Source organism: Schistocerca nitens, chromosome 1 (assembly GCF_023898315.1).
Source record: "Schistocerca nitens isolate TAMUIC-IGC-003100 chromosome 1, iqSchNite1.1, whole genome shotgun sequence".
Lineage (NCBI taxonomy): Eukaryota > Metazoa > Arthropoda > Insecta > Orthoptera > Acrididae > Schistocerca > Schistocerca nitens.
The window spans coordinates 705,925,536-705,940,533 of record NC_064614.1 but is presented as its reverse complement, the minus strand read 5'-3'; the positions used below and the strand labels follow the sequence as shown (position 1 = coordinate 705,940,533).

General features: G+C 39.9%; 1 protein-coding gene across 1 annotated transcript in view; it reads left to right on the top strand.

Annotated features, from left to right (window-relative positions):
• LOC126259732 (uncharacterized) overlaps window positions 1-14,998 on the top strand; it is a 217,540-nt gene that overhangs the window by 88,293 nt on the left and 114,249 nt on the right. The window lies entirely within an intron of this gene.

Here is a 14,998-nt window from a genome sequence, read left to right as displayed (position 1 = left end):
CTATAATCACAAAGTAGAAGAAGCAGGAATGGTATTGGAAAAATGGCCTTTATCCCATATAAGATTGTCTGATGAAGTTGAAACAAAATACGCTAAGTTGAAACAAAATACGCTTATCTAATTATGATCTCATGACAATATGAAATAATGTGGTCATGAGCTCCTAGCCAAATTTGCATGAACTACTGGCTGAATGCTTACGAGGCATTGTCGAGTAATATCTGACAGCTGTTTCATCATTGGCCTCATCCTTATATAGCTTCACTGCTGACCGTGATCCCACTGGTGCTCAGTCCATTGTCAAATTAGACAAGTTTACATAATGTGATTAGATATTTTATAATTGTTTACAGTTGTCAGATATATGAAGAAATGCATTTCTAATCTATCAGCTGTACAAATACACCATTATTGTATACCAGTTTCAGTTAGATAACCATCTTCACAGGAGGAAAAGCTGTCTTGACTCATCATTGTACAGCTTTTCTTCCAGTGAAGATGGTTATTGAATCAAAGCCGGTAGAGAGTGAAGGTGTATTTGTACAGCCAATGACTCAGAGATGCATTTACGTGATGTGTTCGCCGTATTCACTGCAGAATCTCAGTGGCCAAATTTCAGGCTGTGCTGAGTTGGAGACTGCCATATTAATGTGGGTGTTTACTGAGGTTTTAATTTTGTCACTTATTGTGTCACACTATCTGAGAGTGGCATCAAGTTTCATAAGATGCCAATTTATAATTTGTGTTGTGCCATAGTTGATTTCTCAGCATTAAATAGTGTGTGTATGGCTATAGGGATGAGACCATTAGTGAAATGGCAAGCAGTTACTGCATGACAGTGGCCAAGAAGCATTTGTCCTAAAGCTCCTTTAGTCACTTGATATAGCTGGAAGTTCAAAAAAATTTTATTAAACTGCACTATTAGTTAACAAATAATAAGCAAAATTTCTGTAGTCAGTAAATATTCTCAACAAATATTTGAACACTCAACAATGCAGTTATTCTGTAGGAAAGATGACACATTAATAGTAAGAATTACAGTCCCATGTCATTATTATCCAGCTTTTGTAAAGCATTCAAGGAAAGTATCTTAACATTTTGAATAAGAATAAATTATGTGACTTCTGAAATTTTCCCGGCATATTTCTTCTTCTAATTATTTTTGGTTTGCAGCCGGATCCCATCAACATTCTGCCAAGATATTTCGGCCCAGAAGCGTCCGGCCATTCTCAGGTGAGTAGGTGAAGTACTGAAGGGACCTGATGCAGTCAAGGTATTTATAGTGAATTCTGCGCATGTGAATCGTACTGGCAGTTTATGGCGCATGCAGTAGGTGGTGATACGATGTCATCTTCCATCCACCAGCAAAGAGCAGGGCCTTAGTCGGATCTTTTAAAGACGATTTACAATTGGGGAAGTCGGGTGTTTATAAAATTCCCTGTGCGTGTGGCTCTGCATATATAGGTCAGATAACACGAACGGTCCAGGAACGCTGTGTAGAACATGAAAGACATAACCAATCTGCAGCAACCTTCGAAATCAGCAGTAGCAGAACATTGCATTTCCATGGGACATTCAATGGAATACAATAATACGAAAATTTTAGCACCAGTTTCCAGCTTCTGGGACTCTGTAATTAAATAATCCGTGGAAAAATGTCTTGCTGATAATTTAATGAATTGTGACAATGGCTTTAAGCTGGATAAAAATTGGAATCCAGTAATTAAAATTATGCGGTCACAACGGAATCGACATGCTCAGTCGATACTCAGCGATTAGATTATTCTTACTTCACCGCTGAGGGCAGCACACACAAATTGTCTGCCTCGTGCATGTCACCTCCTAATGCATGCACCCTAAACTGCCAGTACGATTCCCATATGCAGAATTGGTTATAAATACCTTGACTGCATCAGGTCTCTTCAGTACTTCGTCTGCTCACGTGAGGATGGCTGGACGTCTCTGGGCCGAAATACCTAGACAGAATGTTGATGGGATCCAGCTGCAAACCCAAAAATTACTGGAAGAAGAACAAATTAATCTGTAAGGAACCAAATTATTTCAAGGGCAACAGTCAAGTGGAACATGTATCTTTGAGTTTCTGAAACAAGTTTTTGAAGTCAGTGATTATAATTGAAATGTGAACTGTTAGTACTTGACCTCAGCAGTCCTGATCTGGCCATCATAAACTTTTATAAATTTTCTGTTCATAAAGATGCTTACAACTAGTGTGAGAGCAGCTACAAAGGCAGGTGTGGCGCACGTTTTGCGCAAATAGAAAGGGAAGATCTGTTGCGCTGCTGTGATGTTCTTCCATCAGTTCAAGCACTGTAACAGCTGATGAGATGCTACCATACACATTGTACCACAGTGAACTACGCTCTTAGTAAAACACACACCCACCCACACACACACACACACACACACACACACACACACACACAAATTTTTTTAGTAGTAATGATTAGCGTCTTCCTTTAAATGCTATTGATGTTTAATGTTTCATCTTTTGAACAATAATAGTATATTTTGCTTACATTAGGCATCAAGCTTTAAAAATGTGGCGCCTTAAAAGGATATCAGAAATAAATCATTTAAAGGGTTACTAAAAATTAATTTTCTTTCATTGTGGAACCTGCTATGACAAAAACTGCATTATTATGAAGCCAAAGATGAATACTTCAGCGATTAATAATTTTTAGTGCAACTGCAGATACAGTCATACAAAGAAAGTCATAAGTAGCAGTAATTATTACTTACATATGTCACATTAAGAAATCCACACCATTGTCTTCGCAGTCTGACGTAGATGTCTCACTTTCAGTGAGATTCACAATGAAAGGTTTCATAGTGTCCCTGCCAGTTTCTCTGTGGTAATCTTCATTCTGCAGTTTTTCTTCGTGTCTTACACAAGGCGCTCTTGCAAATATTTGAGATGCTGTCTATTGCCTCAAGTGTAAGTTTATCAAAATCTGCAATTTTAAATTATTGTTCTTTTTTGCAATATGTACTTTCACCTGATCCCATACCAGCTTAGCTGGATTATAATGATGATGATATGGGGGTAATCTAACAATACAGTGTCCATGCTGCTTTGCAGTTTCGTCTATCTCATAAACTCTGTATGCAGGCTTGTGGGCATTGACAAGAACCAGTAATTATGCTCTGGTATGTGACGAACTATAAGGCATGCCATTAGATGACAACCGTGCAATGATGTCAGCCCGTTTGGAATTGGTATATGAAGCTTTGTTCAGTTGCACAGGTTGGATGCCCACATTATCCATGACAATAGCTGAACACTCAGGGATATACAGCAACAGTTGTTCTTTAAACCACCATTTGAAGACACTGCACATCATTTCAGAATCCTAATTTTCAGAATTCTTACCCTTTGGTGCCTTAAAAACCAGCTTCCTCTGGTAAATAAAGCCAGTTTTTACTTGTATGATGCGAATCACTACAATTCTCTTATCCTTGCCAACTGGAACTTTTAACCCACTATACCCGTAGCTCATCTTCCAGCTTGTAGCCCTTGCATGTTTTTGATTGATGAAAGTTCCATCTACATTATAAATTCAAGACATGCCAAGTTACCTGACCTCCTGCATTGTTCTCAACAACACAATCCTTGCAGCTACAATATTGCTTCGTTCCATGAGTGATTTCCTCTAGTTGTTCATTTTCTGATATCGGAGCCCCATGTCTTTCAGTGCCCTCAACATGCTCCATTTGCTTCTGTTAAAATTTTTGCTTCTTTCATATATGAAACTAATTTTTCTACTGTCAGATGTATTCGCCTTTAGCATACTTGTAGAACACTAGTTTCTGCAAAAGTTTTTCACAAAATCATATTGCTCACTCTCTTCCGTTTTGCGATTGTTTTGCTTGCTTTGTGACTTGAAAACAGCCGAACCACAGGCTTGCATAGACACCTTAGATTTGATGGATATTCTTTGAATGGACCTGAAACCAATACCATGTGTTTCACCTGTCTCCTCTGGGTATTTGCCAGTAGTGTGAAATGTGACTTGTGCCGGCATGGATTCAGCAGAAGACTGTCTTGTAAAGTATAGATACAAATGAAACATTATTCCTCTTGCATGTTGTGATGATTGCTTACCATTGCTCATGATGAACGCTGTGAGGGAAAAAATAATCACTCAGTACAGGACACTGTGACTGGAATAAGCAGTAAGCTTTACAAACATAGCACAATGCACACAGATCGAAGACAAGAATGTCGCAGATACACGATTGGCTGTTGAGTCACGTAGTACACTTCCATATACTTCTGCACATTTGATCTTGACCTGTCTTCATAGCTGCATTCCACTAGTTTAAGGCAGACATTTTTATCTATCAATAGATGGTAAAAGTGTATAATGAGAATAGAGAATGTCTCTCAACTTACAAGAAAATTAGTTACTGCATATCATAAGGTTCTGTCATAATTCAGTGTTTTTATGTAATTGATCAAATCTCATACCAGTAAGTGAGATAAATTAAAGATAAGTGCTTGTTTCTAAAATGGAAGAAAATGGTGTATATTAGCTTAAGAAGTGTAAGAACTAGAGCTAAAAGCAGTATAATGGTAGAAATAGGGAACAGGAGCTTCAATCAATCACCCTATACATATATACGAGGTGCGGCTAGAAAAAAACCGGACTGATGCTGGAAAAAACATTTATTTACAATTATTTACAATTTCATGTTATCTCCTTCAATGTACTCTCCTCCTCAGTCTCTACACCGCTCCATACGAATTTTCCACTGTTCATAGCAATGCTGCAGATCATTTTCGGTAAGTCCATACATTACTTCCGTCGCTTTTTCTTTTACTGCTTCAACAGTCTCAAATCTAGTTCCTTTCAAAGCTGACTTGACTTTAGGGAAAAGAAAAAAGTCACAGGGGGCCAAATCAGGTGAGTAGGGTGGATGATCTAAGATGGGAATGTTGTGTTTTGCCAAAAACGTCTTCACTGACAACGCACTGTGAGATGGGGCATTGTCTTGGTGAAGGATCCATGATTTTTTTTCTCCACAAATCATTCCGTTTTCTCCGTACTCGCTCACGTAGGGTAGCCAGGACGCTAATGTAGCAATGCTGATTCACTGTTTGTCCCTCTGGTACCCAATCAATGTGCACAATCCCTTTGATGTCAAAAAAAACAATCATCATTGCCTTGAATTTCGATTTTGACATTCGTGCTTTTTTTTGTCGTGGAGAACCAGGAGTTTTCCAATGCATCGATTGGCGTTTAGTTTCGGGATCGTAAGTAAAAAACCACGATTCATCGCAAGTAATAACATTTTGTAAGAAGGTGGGATCACTTTCAATGTTTTCCAGGATGTCAGAACAAATCATTCTTCGGCGTTCCTTCTGTTCAATTGTGAGACACTTTGGAACCATTTTTGAACACACTTTGTTCATGTTGAAACTTTCATGAAGAATCTGCCTAACACTTTCCTTGTCAACTCCTGTTAACTCAGACACTGCTCTGATTGTTAAACGGCGATCTTGTCGAACAAGTTTACCGATTTTTTCAATGTTTGCATCAGTTTTTGCTGACAATGGTCTGCCAGTGCGAGTGTCATCACTGGTGTCTTCGCGGCCATCTTTCAATCGTTTAAACCACTCAAACACTTGTGTTCGCGATAAACAATCATCGCCGTACACTTGTTGTAACATTACAAACGTTTCACTTGCAGATTTTCCTAGTTTGAAACAAAATTTGATGTTAACACGCTGTTCTTTCTGTACACTCAACATTTTCCGACGCACAGACAAAACGTCAACTACTTAAAACAGACGCCACGGGCAGACTGAGTGCAGGAGGCAGATGAAACTCGAGCAGTAGGCGGAGCGAGAGTCACGTGACAGGCCACGCGACTTTCAGCCTTATTGCATTCGTTTTATTGTTTCACCAGTACTAGTCGCTCATTTGTACTGTCGCTGATGTCGCTCATTTGTACTGGAGACAGACTTTTTGATTTCCTGGAAATAATAATGTTTCAGATTTTGCTGTACAATGGGATAGGAATGATGATGGAAATAGGATCACATTCGAGGAAGTGGAGAAAATGGTCAATAGATTGCAGTGTAATAAAGTGGTTGGGGTGGATGAAATTAAGTCGGAACTCTTAAAATAGAGTGGAATGTCAGGTCTTAAATGGCTGCACAGGATAGTTGAAATGGCGTGGGAGTTGGGACAGGTTCCATCAGACTGGACAAAAGCAGTAATCACACCAATCTTTAAACATGGAAACAGAAAAGATTGTAACAACTACAGAGGTATTTCTTTAATCAGCGTTGTGGGTAAAATCTTCTCAGGTATTGTTGAAAGGAAAGTGCGAGTATTAGTTGAGGACAAATTGGATGAAAATCAGTGTGGGTTTAGGCCTCTTAGAGGTTGTCAGGACCAGATCTTTAGCTTACGGCAAATAATGGAGAAGTGTTACGAGTGGAACAGGGAATTGTATCTATGCTTTATGGATCTAGAAAATGCGTATGACCGGGTACCTAGAAGGAAGTTATTGTCTGTTCTACGAGATTATGGAATAGGAGGCAAACTTTTGCAAGCAATTAAAGGTCTTTACATAGATAGTCAGGCAGCAGTTAGAGTTGACGGTAAATTGAGTTCATGGTTCAGAGTAGTTTCAGGGGTAAGACAAGGCTGCAACCTGTTTCCACTGTTTTCATATTATTTATGGATCATATGTTGAAAACAATAAACTGGCTGGGTGAGATTAAGATATGTGAACACAAAATAAGCAGTCTCGCATATGCGGATGACTTAATTGTGATGGCAGATTCGATTGAAAGTTTGCAAAGTAATATTTCAGAGCTAGATCAGAAACGTAAGGACTGTGGTATGAAGATTAATATCTCCAAAACGAAAGTAATGGCAGTGGGAAAGAGATATAAACGGATTGAGTGCCAAATAGGAGGAACAAAGTTAGAACAGGTGGACGGTTTCAAGTACTTAGGATGCATATTCTCACAGGATGGCAACATAGCGAAAGAACTGGAAGCGAGGTGTACGAGGTGTGGCTAGAAAAAAAACAGACTAGTACTGGTGAAACAATAAAACGAATGCAATAAGGCTGAAAGTCGCGTGGCCTGTCATGTGACTCTCGCTCCGCCTACTGCTCGAGTTTCATCTGCCTCCTGCACTCAGTCTGCCCGTGGCGTCTGTTTGAAGTAGTTGACGTTTTGTCTGTGCGTCGGAAAATGTTGAGTAGAAAGAACAGCGTGTTAACATCAAATTTTGTTTCAAACTAGGAAAATCTGCAAGTGAAACGTTTGTAATGTTACAACAAGTGTACGGCGATGATTGTTTATCGCGAACACAAGTGTTTGAGTGGTTTAAACGATTGAAAGATGGCCGCGAAGACACCAGTGATGACACTCGCACTGGCAGACCATTGTCAGCAAAAACTGATGCAAACATTGAAAAAATCGGTAAACTTGTTCGACAAGATCGCCGTTTAACAATCAGAGCAGTGTCTGAGTTAACAGGAGTTGACAAGGAAAGTGTTAGGCAGATTCTTCATGAAAGTTTCAACATGAACAAAGTGTGTTCAAAAATGGTTCCAAAGTGTCTCACAATTGAACAGAAGGAACGCCGAAGAATGATTTGTTCTGACATCCTGGAAAACATTGAAAGTGATCCCACCTTCTTACAAAATGTTATTACTTGCGATGAATCGTGGTTTTTTACTTACGATCCCGAAACTAAACGCCAATCGATGCATTGGAAAACTCCTGGTTCTCCACGACAAAAAAAAGCACGAATGTCAAAATCGAAATTCAAGGCAATGATGATTGTTTTTTTTGACATCAAAGGGATTGTGCACATTGATTGGGTACCAGAGGGACAAACAGTGAATCAGCATTGCTACATTAGCGTCCTGGCTACCCTACGTGAGCGAGTACGGAGAAAACGGAATGATTTGTGGAGAAAAAAAATCATGGATCCTTCACCAAGACAATGCCCCATCTCACAGTGCGTTGTCAGTGAAGACGTTTTTGGCAAAACACAACATTCCCATCTTAGATCATCCACCCTACTCACCTGATTTGGCCCCCTGTGACTTTTTTCTTTTCCCTAATGTCAAGTCAGCTTTGAAAGGAACTAGATTTGAGACTGTTGAAGCAGTAAAAGAAAAAGCGACGGAAGTAATTTATGGACTTACCGAAAATGATCTGCAGCATTGCTATGAACAGTGGAAAATTCGTATGGAGCGGTGTAGAGACCGAGGAGGAGAGTACATTGAAGGAGATAACATGAAATTGTAAATAATTGTAAATAAATGTTTTTTTCCAGCATCAGTCCGGTTTTTTTCTAGCCGCACCTCATAGCAAAGCTAATGCAGTGAGCGCTCAGCTACGATCTACTCTCTTCTGCAAGGAGGAAGTCAGTACCAAGACTAAGTTATCTGTGCACCGTTCAATCTTTCGACCAACTTTGTTGTATGGGAGCAAAAGCTGGGTACATTCAGGTTACCTTATCAATAAGGTTGAGGTTACGGATATGAAAGTAGCTAGGATGATTGCAGGTACTAGTAGATGGGAACAATGGCAGGAGGGTGTCCACAATGAGGAAATCAAAGAATAACTGGGAATGAACTCTGTAGATGTAGCAGTCAGGGCGAACAGGCTTAGATGGTGGGGGCATGTTAAACACATGGGAGAAGCAAGGTTACCCAAGAGACTCATGGGTTCAGCAGTAGAGGGTAGGAGGAGTCGGGGTAGACCACGGAGAAGGTACCTGGATTCGGTTAAGAATGATTTTGAAGTAAAAGGCTTAACATCAGAAAAGGCATCAATGTTAGCACTGAATAGGGGATCATGGAGGAATTTTATAAGGGGGACTATGCTCCAGAATGAACGCTGAAAGGCATAATCAGTCTTAAATGATGATGATGATGATGATGATGGAAATAACTGGTTAGTAGAAGTCTCTCCCCCGCCTCCTCCTCCTCCTCCTCACCCCCCTCTCCCCCTTGAAACATGGACTATTGGTGGGGAGGCTTGCATGCCTTGGCCATACAGATAGCCGTACTGTAAGTGCAACCACAATGGAGGGGTATCTGTTGAGGTGCCAGACAAATGCGTGGTTCCTGAAGAGAGGCAGCAGCCTTTTCAGTAGTTGCAGGGGCAACAGTCTGGATGATTGATTATACTGGCCTGGAACATCAACCAAAACAGCATTGCTGTGATGGTACTGTGAGTGGCTGAAAGCAAGGGAAAACTACAGCCGTAATTTTTACTGATGGCCTGCAGCTTTACTGTATGGTTAAATGATGATGGCATCCTCTTGGGTAAAATATTCCGGATGTAAAATAGTCGCCCCATTCATATCACCAGGCAGAACTGCTTAGGACATCTTTATCAGGAGAAAACAACTGGCATTCTACGGATTAGAGCGTGGAATATCAGACCCCTTAATCGGGCAGGTAGTTTAGAAAATTTAAATGGATAGGTTAAAGCTAAATATAGTGGGAATTAGTGAAGTTCAGTAGCAGGAGGAACAAGACTTTTGGTTAGGTGAGTACAGGGTTATAAATACAAAATCAGGTAGTGGTAATGCAGGAGTAGGTTTAATAATGAAAAAAAAAAATGGAAATGTGTATAAGCTACTATGAACAGAATAGTAGCCGGCCGAAGTGGCCGTGCGGTTAAAGGCGCTGCAGTCTGGAACTGCAAGACTGCTACGGTCGCAGGTTCGAATCCTGCCTCGGGCATGGATGTTTGTGATGTCCTTAGGTTAGTTAGGTTTAACTAGTTCTAAGTTCTAGGGGACTAATGACCTCAGCAGTTGAGTCCCATAGTGCTCAGAGCCATTTTTGAACAGAATAGTAAATGCATCATTGTAGCCAAGATAGACACAAACCCCATGCCTACCACAGTAGTACAAGTTTATATGCCAACTAGCTCTGCAGATGATGAAGAGATTGAAGAAATGTATGATGATGCAAAAGAAATTATTCAGATACTTAAGGGAGATGAAAATTTAATAATCATGGGGGGGGGGGAATTCAGTAGTAGGAAAAGGAAGCGAAGGAAAAGTAGTAGGTGAATATGGACTGAGGGTAAGGAATGAAAGAGGAAGCCACCTGGTAGAATTTTGCACAGAGCATAACTTAGTCATTGCCAACACTTGGTTTAAGAATCGTGAAAGAAGGCTGTACACGCAGAAGAGAACTGGAGACACTGGAAGATTTCTTATTGATTACATAATGGTAAGAAAGATATTGAGGAACCAGGTTTTAAATTGTAAGACATTTCCAGGTGCAGATGAGGACTCTGAACCACAATTTATTGGTTATGAACTGTAGACTAAAACAGAAGAAACTGCAATAATATGGGAATTTAAGTAGATGGGACCTGGATAAGCAGAAAGAACTAGAGGTTGTAGAGAGTTTCATAAGGAGTGTTAGGGAACGATTGACAAGAACGGGGAAAAGAAATACAGAAGAAGAAGAAGAAGAAGAAGAAGAATGGATAGCTCTGAGAGATGAAATAGTGAAGGCAGCAGAGGATCCGGGAGATAAAAACACGAGGGCTAGAAGAAATCCTTGGGTAACGGAAGAGATACTGAATTTAATTGATGAAAGGAGAAAATACAAAAATGCAGTAAATGAAGTCTGTGAAAAGGAATGTAAATGTCTCAAAAATGAGATTGACAGTAAGTGCAAAATGGCTAAGCAAGATTGGCTAGAGGACAAATGTAAGGATGTAGAAGCATATATCACTAGGGGTAAGATAGATACTGCCTACAGGAAAATTAGAGAGACCTTTGGAGGAAAGAGAACCACCTGTATGAATATAAAGAGCTCAGAGGGAAAACCGGTCCTAAGCAAAGAAGGGAAAGCAGAAAGGTGGAAGGAGTATTTAGAGGGTCAATACAAGGGTGATGTAAATGAGGGCAATATTATGGAAATGGAAGAGGATGTAGATGAAGATGAAATGGGAGATATGATACTGTGTGAAGAATTTGACAGAGCACTGAAATACCCAAGTCAAAACAAGCCCCTGGGAATAGACAACTGTCTGTCAGAACTACTGGTAGCCTTGGGAGGGCCTGCCATAACAAAACTCTTCCATCTGGTGAGCAAGATGTATGAGACAGGCGAAATACCGCCAGACTTCAAAAAGAATATAATAATTCCAATTCTAAAGAAGCAGATGCTGACAGGTGTGAGAGTTATTGAACTATCAGTTTAATAAGTCACGGTTGCAAAATACTAACACGAATTCTATACAGACGAATGGAAAAACTGGTAGAAGCCAACCTCAGGGAAGATCAGTTTGGATTCCGGAGAAATGTAGGAACACGCAAGGTAATACTGACCCTACGACTTGAGAGGTTAAGGAAAGACAAACCTACATTTTTTAAGCATTTGTAGACTTAGAGAAAGATTTTGGCAGTGTTGACTGGAATACTCTCTTTCAAATTCTGAAGGTGGCAGGGGTAAAATACAGGGAGCGAAAGGCTATTTACAATTTGTACAGAAACCAGATGGCAGTTATAATAGTCGAAGGGCACAAAAGGGAAGCTGTTGTTGGAAAGGGAGTAAGACAGGGTTGTAGCCATGTCCACAATTTTATTTAATCTGCATATTGAGCAAGCAGTAAAGGAAACAAAAGAAAAAAATTTGGAGTGGGAATTAAAATCCATGGAGAAGAAATGAAAACCTTGAGGTTTGCCAGTGACATTGTAATACTGTAAGAGGCAACAAAGGTCTTGGAAGAGCAGTGGAATGGAATGGACAATGTCTTGAAAGAAAGGTATAAGATGGACACCAACAAAAGCTAAACAAGGATAATGGAATGTAGCCGAATTAAATCAGGTGATACTGAGGGAATTAAAATTGGAAATGAGGCAATTAAAGTAGTAGATGAAGTTTGCTATTTGGGCAGCTAAATAAATGATGATGGTCGATGTAGAGAGGATATAAAATGTAGACTGGCAATGGCAAGGAAAGCATTTCTGAAGAAGAGAAATTTGTTAACATCGAGTATAGATTTAAGTGTCAGGAAGTCTTTTCTGAAAGTGTTTGTATGGAGTGTAGCCATGTATGGAAGTGAAACGTGGATGATAAAAAGCATCGACAAGAAGAGAATAGAAGCTTTTGAAATATGGTGCTACAGACTAACTGATAACGAGGTGCTGAATAACTAACTGATAATGAGGTGCTGAATAGAATTGCGGAGATGAGAAATTTGTGGCACAACTTGATTAGAAGATGGGATCGGTTGATAGGACACGTTCTGAGGTGTCGGGGGAGTACCAAATTAGTATTGCAGGGAAGTGTGAAGGGTAAAATCGTAGAGGGAGATCCAGAGAGGAATAGAGTAAGCAGATCAGAAGGATGTAGGTTGCAGTAGTTACTCGGAAATGAAGAGGCTTGCACAGGATAGAGTAGCATGGAGAGCTCCATCAAACCAGTCTTTGGACTGATGACCACAACACAGACAACAACAATAACAACAGATGTTTTTCTGAACTTAGTGGGCAGAACTTTGTCCATAAAGGCTTTAGCAAGACGTCAGTATGTTTGGTTGTCTCCTGCCTCCCACAGGAGATGTGATGATTGTGATGACCAGTGGGAAGGGACTTATTTATGTAGAGATATTTTTGGTAGTTCATACATTTGGTGTGGAAATATATTTTTGGGAGCCATCAGAGGGATGGCGAAAAATTACATGTAGGTAGCTTCTTGAGTTGAGAACATCAGATGTACCACATTTAAAATAGTTGTATGTCCGGAAATGACTTTAATCCCCTAATGCCAGGGTGTGCACCTAAAGTTCAAGAGAAATCGAGGATGGGACGTAACAATATAACAATGTGGCTTCAGCTGTTACAGATTGTGGTCAGTAGTGTGCAGGTTGCGTTTGTGTGTGTGGGGGGGATCATCGATATACGATGAGTGGCAACTATCCTTTTCATAATATTGTTAAAGTTCAAGAGATTTTGACATGAATGTGCCAGAGGCCCACAGGAGTGATTACTATTATTTTATTTATTTTTGTATTTAGATTACGGTGGACTATAGAAATATATGCCATACGTAGAAGAGGAAGAGAAGACATGAAATAAATATTAAAATATTAACAAAGTATTGAAGTATAGTAGGTGAACATTTAAGGATGTTATTAATTTTTCATCAGAGCTCTATATCTAATGAACTTAACCACGCAGTAGCCTTTGGAGAAGCATTTATGAAGTTGCTCCAGTCTCTTTGAATTCCTTATTTGATGTTCACAAGTAATGTGGTCTTTTATTTGCTCCATTCCTCCACAACTACATTCGGGACTGTCTACTGTCCCTCTACCATCCCCTGTTCATAAATGAATGCTTCACATTTTGTGTGTCTGGTTCTGATGTGGTTCATATGGCTCCAGATTTTTCTTAGCGTGTAAGTGTTTCACAGTTGGGTCGATCTGATTTGCCAAGCCTTGTCCAGCAAACAGTTTCCAATTTTTGAGGTATATAGATGACAGATGGCCTTCAAAATGGTACAAGATTCTGCCAGAAGATGCAGTGCTTCCCTTTGATGTGTGTATGTGTATGTGTGTGGCAACTGAACTGCCACACCGTGAGTAGGGAACATTGCATGGCCGTTTTTTTGCCTTTTATCAACATTGATAGCAGGAAGATATCGGTCCCAGAGACTCATGAGTATCAGGAATGTTTTAATTTCAAGTTTGAACTCAACAACAACTGATGAAAGAAATACTTTTCTTGAACGATGCAATTACAAACTAAGAGTTTTCTGATTTTTTTTTTTTTTTTTTTTTTTTTTCCTTTACCTGTACTGTGAAACTTTCTTCTTGCCAAATTACATGATCACACATCAAGGGGAAGTAACCTGTAGGTTTTAATGAGTCAGTTTGCAAGTATCAAATATGTGACACAAATGACCGCGTCTTTTGATTACATTGAGTTAGATGCTAATATTTATTATACTTCCCAGGGACCGTAGACCTCAGCATGTGATGTAAATTTCAGCATGATACATCTACCTGTTCCTGAGAAGAAGGGGTTTCAAGAGATGGATGGAAGGAGGTCTTAACAAATGGATAGACAGAATGAGATTTTCACTCTGCAGCAGAGTGTGCACTGATAAGAAACTTCCTGGCAGATTACAACTGTGTGCCGGACCGAGACTCAAACTCGGGACCTTTGCCTTTCGCGGGCAAGTGCTCTACCAACTGAGCTACCCAAGCACAACTCACGCCCCGTCCTCACAGCTTTACTTCCGCCAGTACCTTGTCTCTTACCTTTCAAACTTTACAGAAGCTCTCCTGCAAACCTTGCAAAACTAGCACTCCTGAAAGAAAGGACGAGGTACTGGCAGAAGTAAAGCTTGTGAGGACGGGGCGTGAGTCGTGCTTGGGTAGCTCAGTTGGTAGAGCACTTGCCCACGAAAGGCAAAGGTCCCGAGTTCAAGTCTTGGTCCGGCACACAGTTTTAATCTGCCAGGAAGGTTCAGATAGACAGTCAATCTGTTAACAAAGGACAAAAAATTGGCCAGAAGCGAGTAGGACTTGTGCACTGTGGGTTCTGTACAAAACTAATTATGTATACAGACAGTTCATCTATTCGGTGAATACAGGATTTCGGGTGATTTTTGCCTGTTATTGACATTGATAATGGCAAGATATCGGTCCCAGGGATTCCAACACTGTCGAGAATGTTTTAGTTTCAAGTTCGAAGTCAGGTAACAAATAACAGAAAATTTTTTTTTCATGTGATGTAATTACAAATTAACAATTTTTGGATTTTTTCCTTTTATTTGTAAGGTGAATCTGTGCTTCTTGGCAGATTTCATTATTCTAGGTCAATGGGAAGTACCAGGTTTTGATGAGTGAGTTTGCAAGTATCAGAATATGTGGCTGTATCTTTTGATTGCACGAACTTAGAAGCTTCACTTCTTTACATCGCCAAGGGACTGTAGACCTTAATGTGTGACATAAATTTCA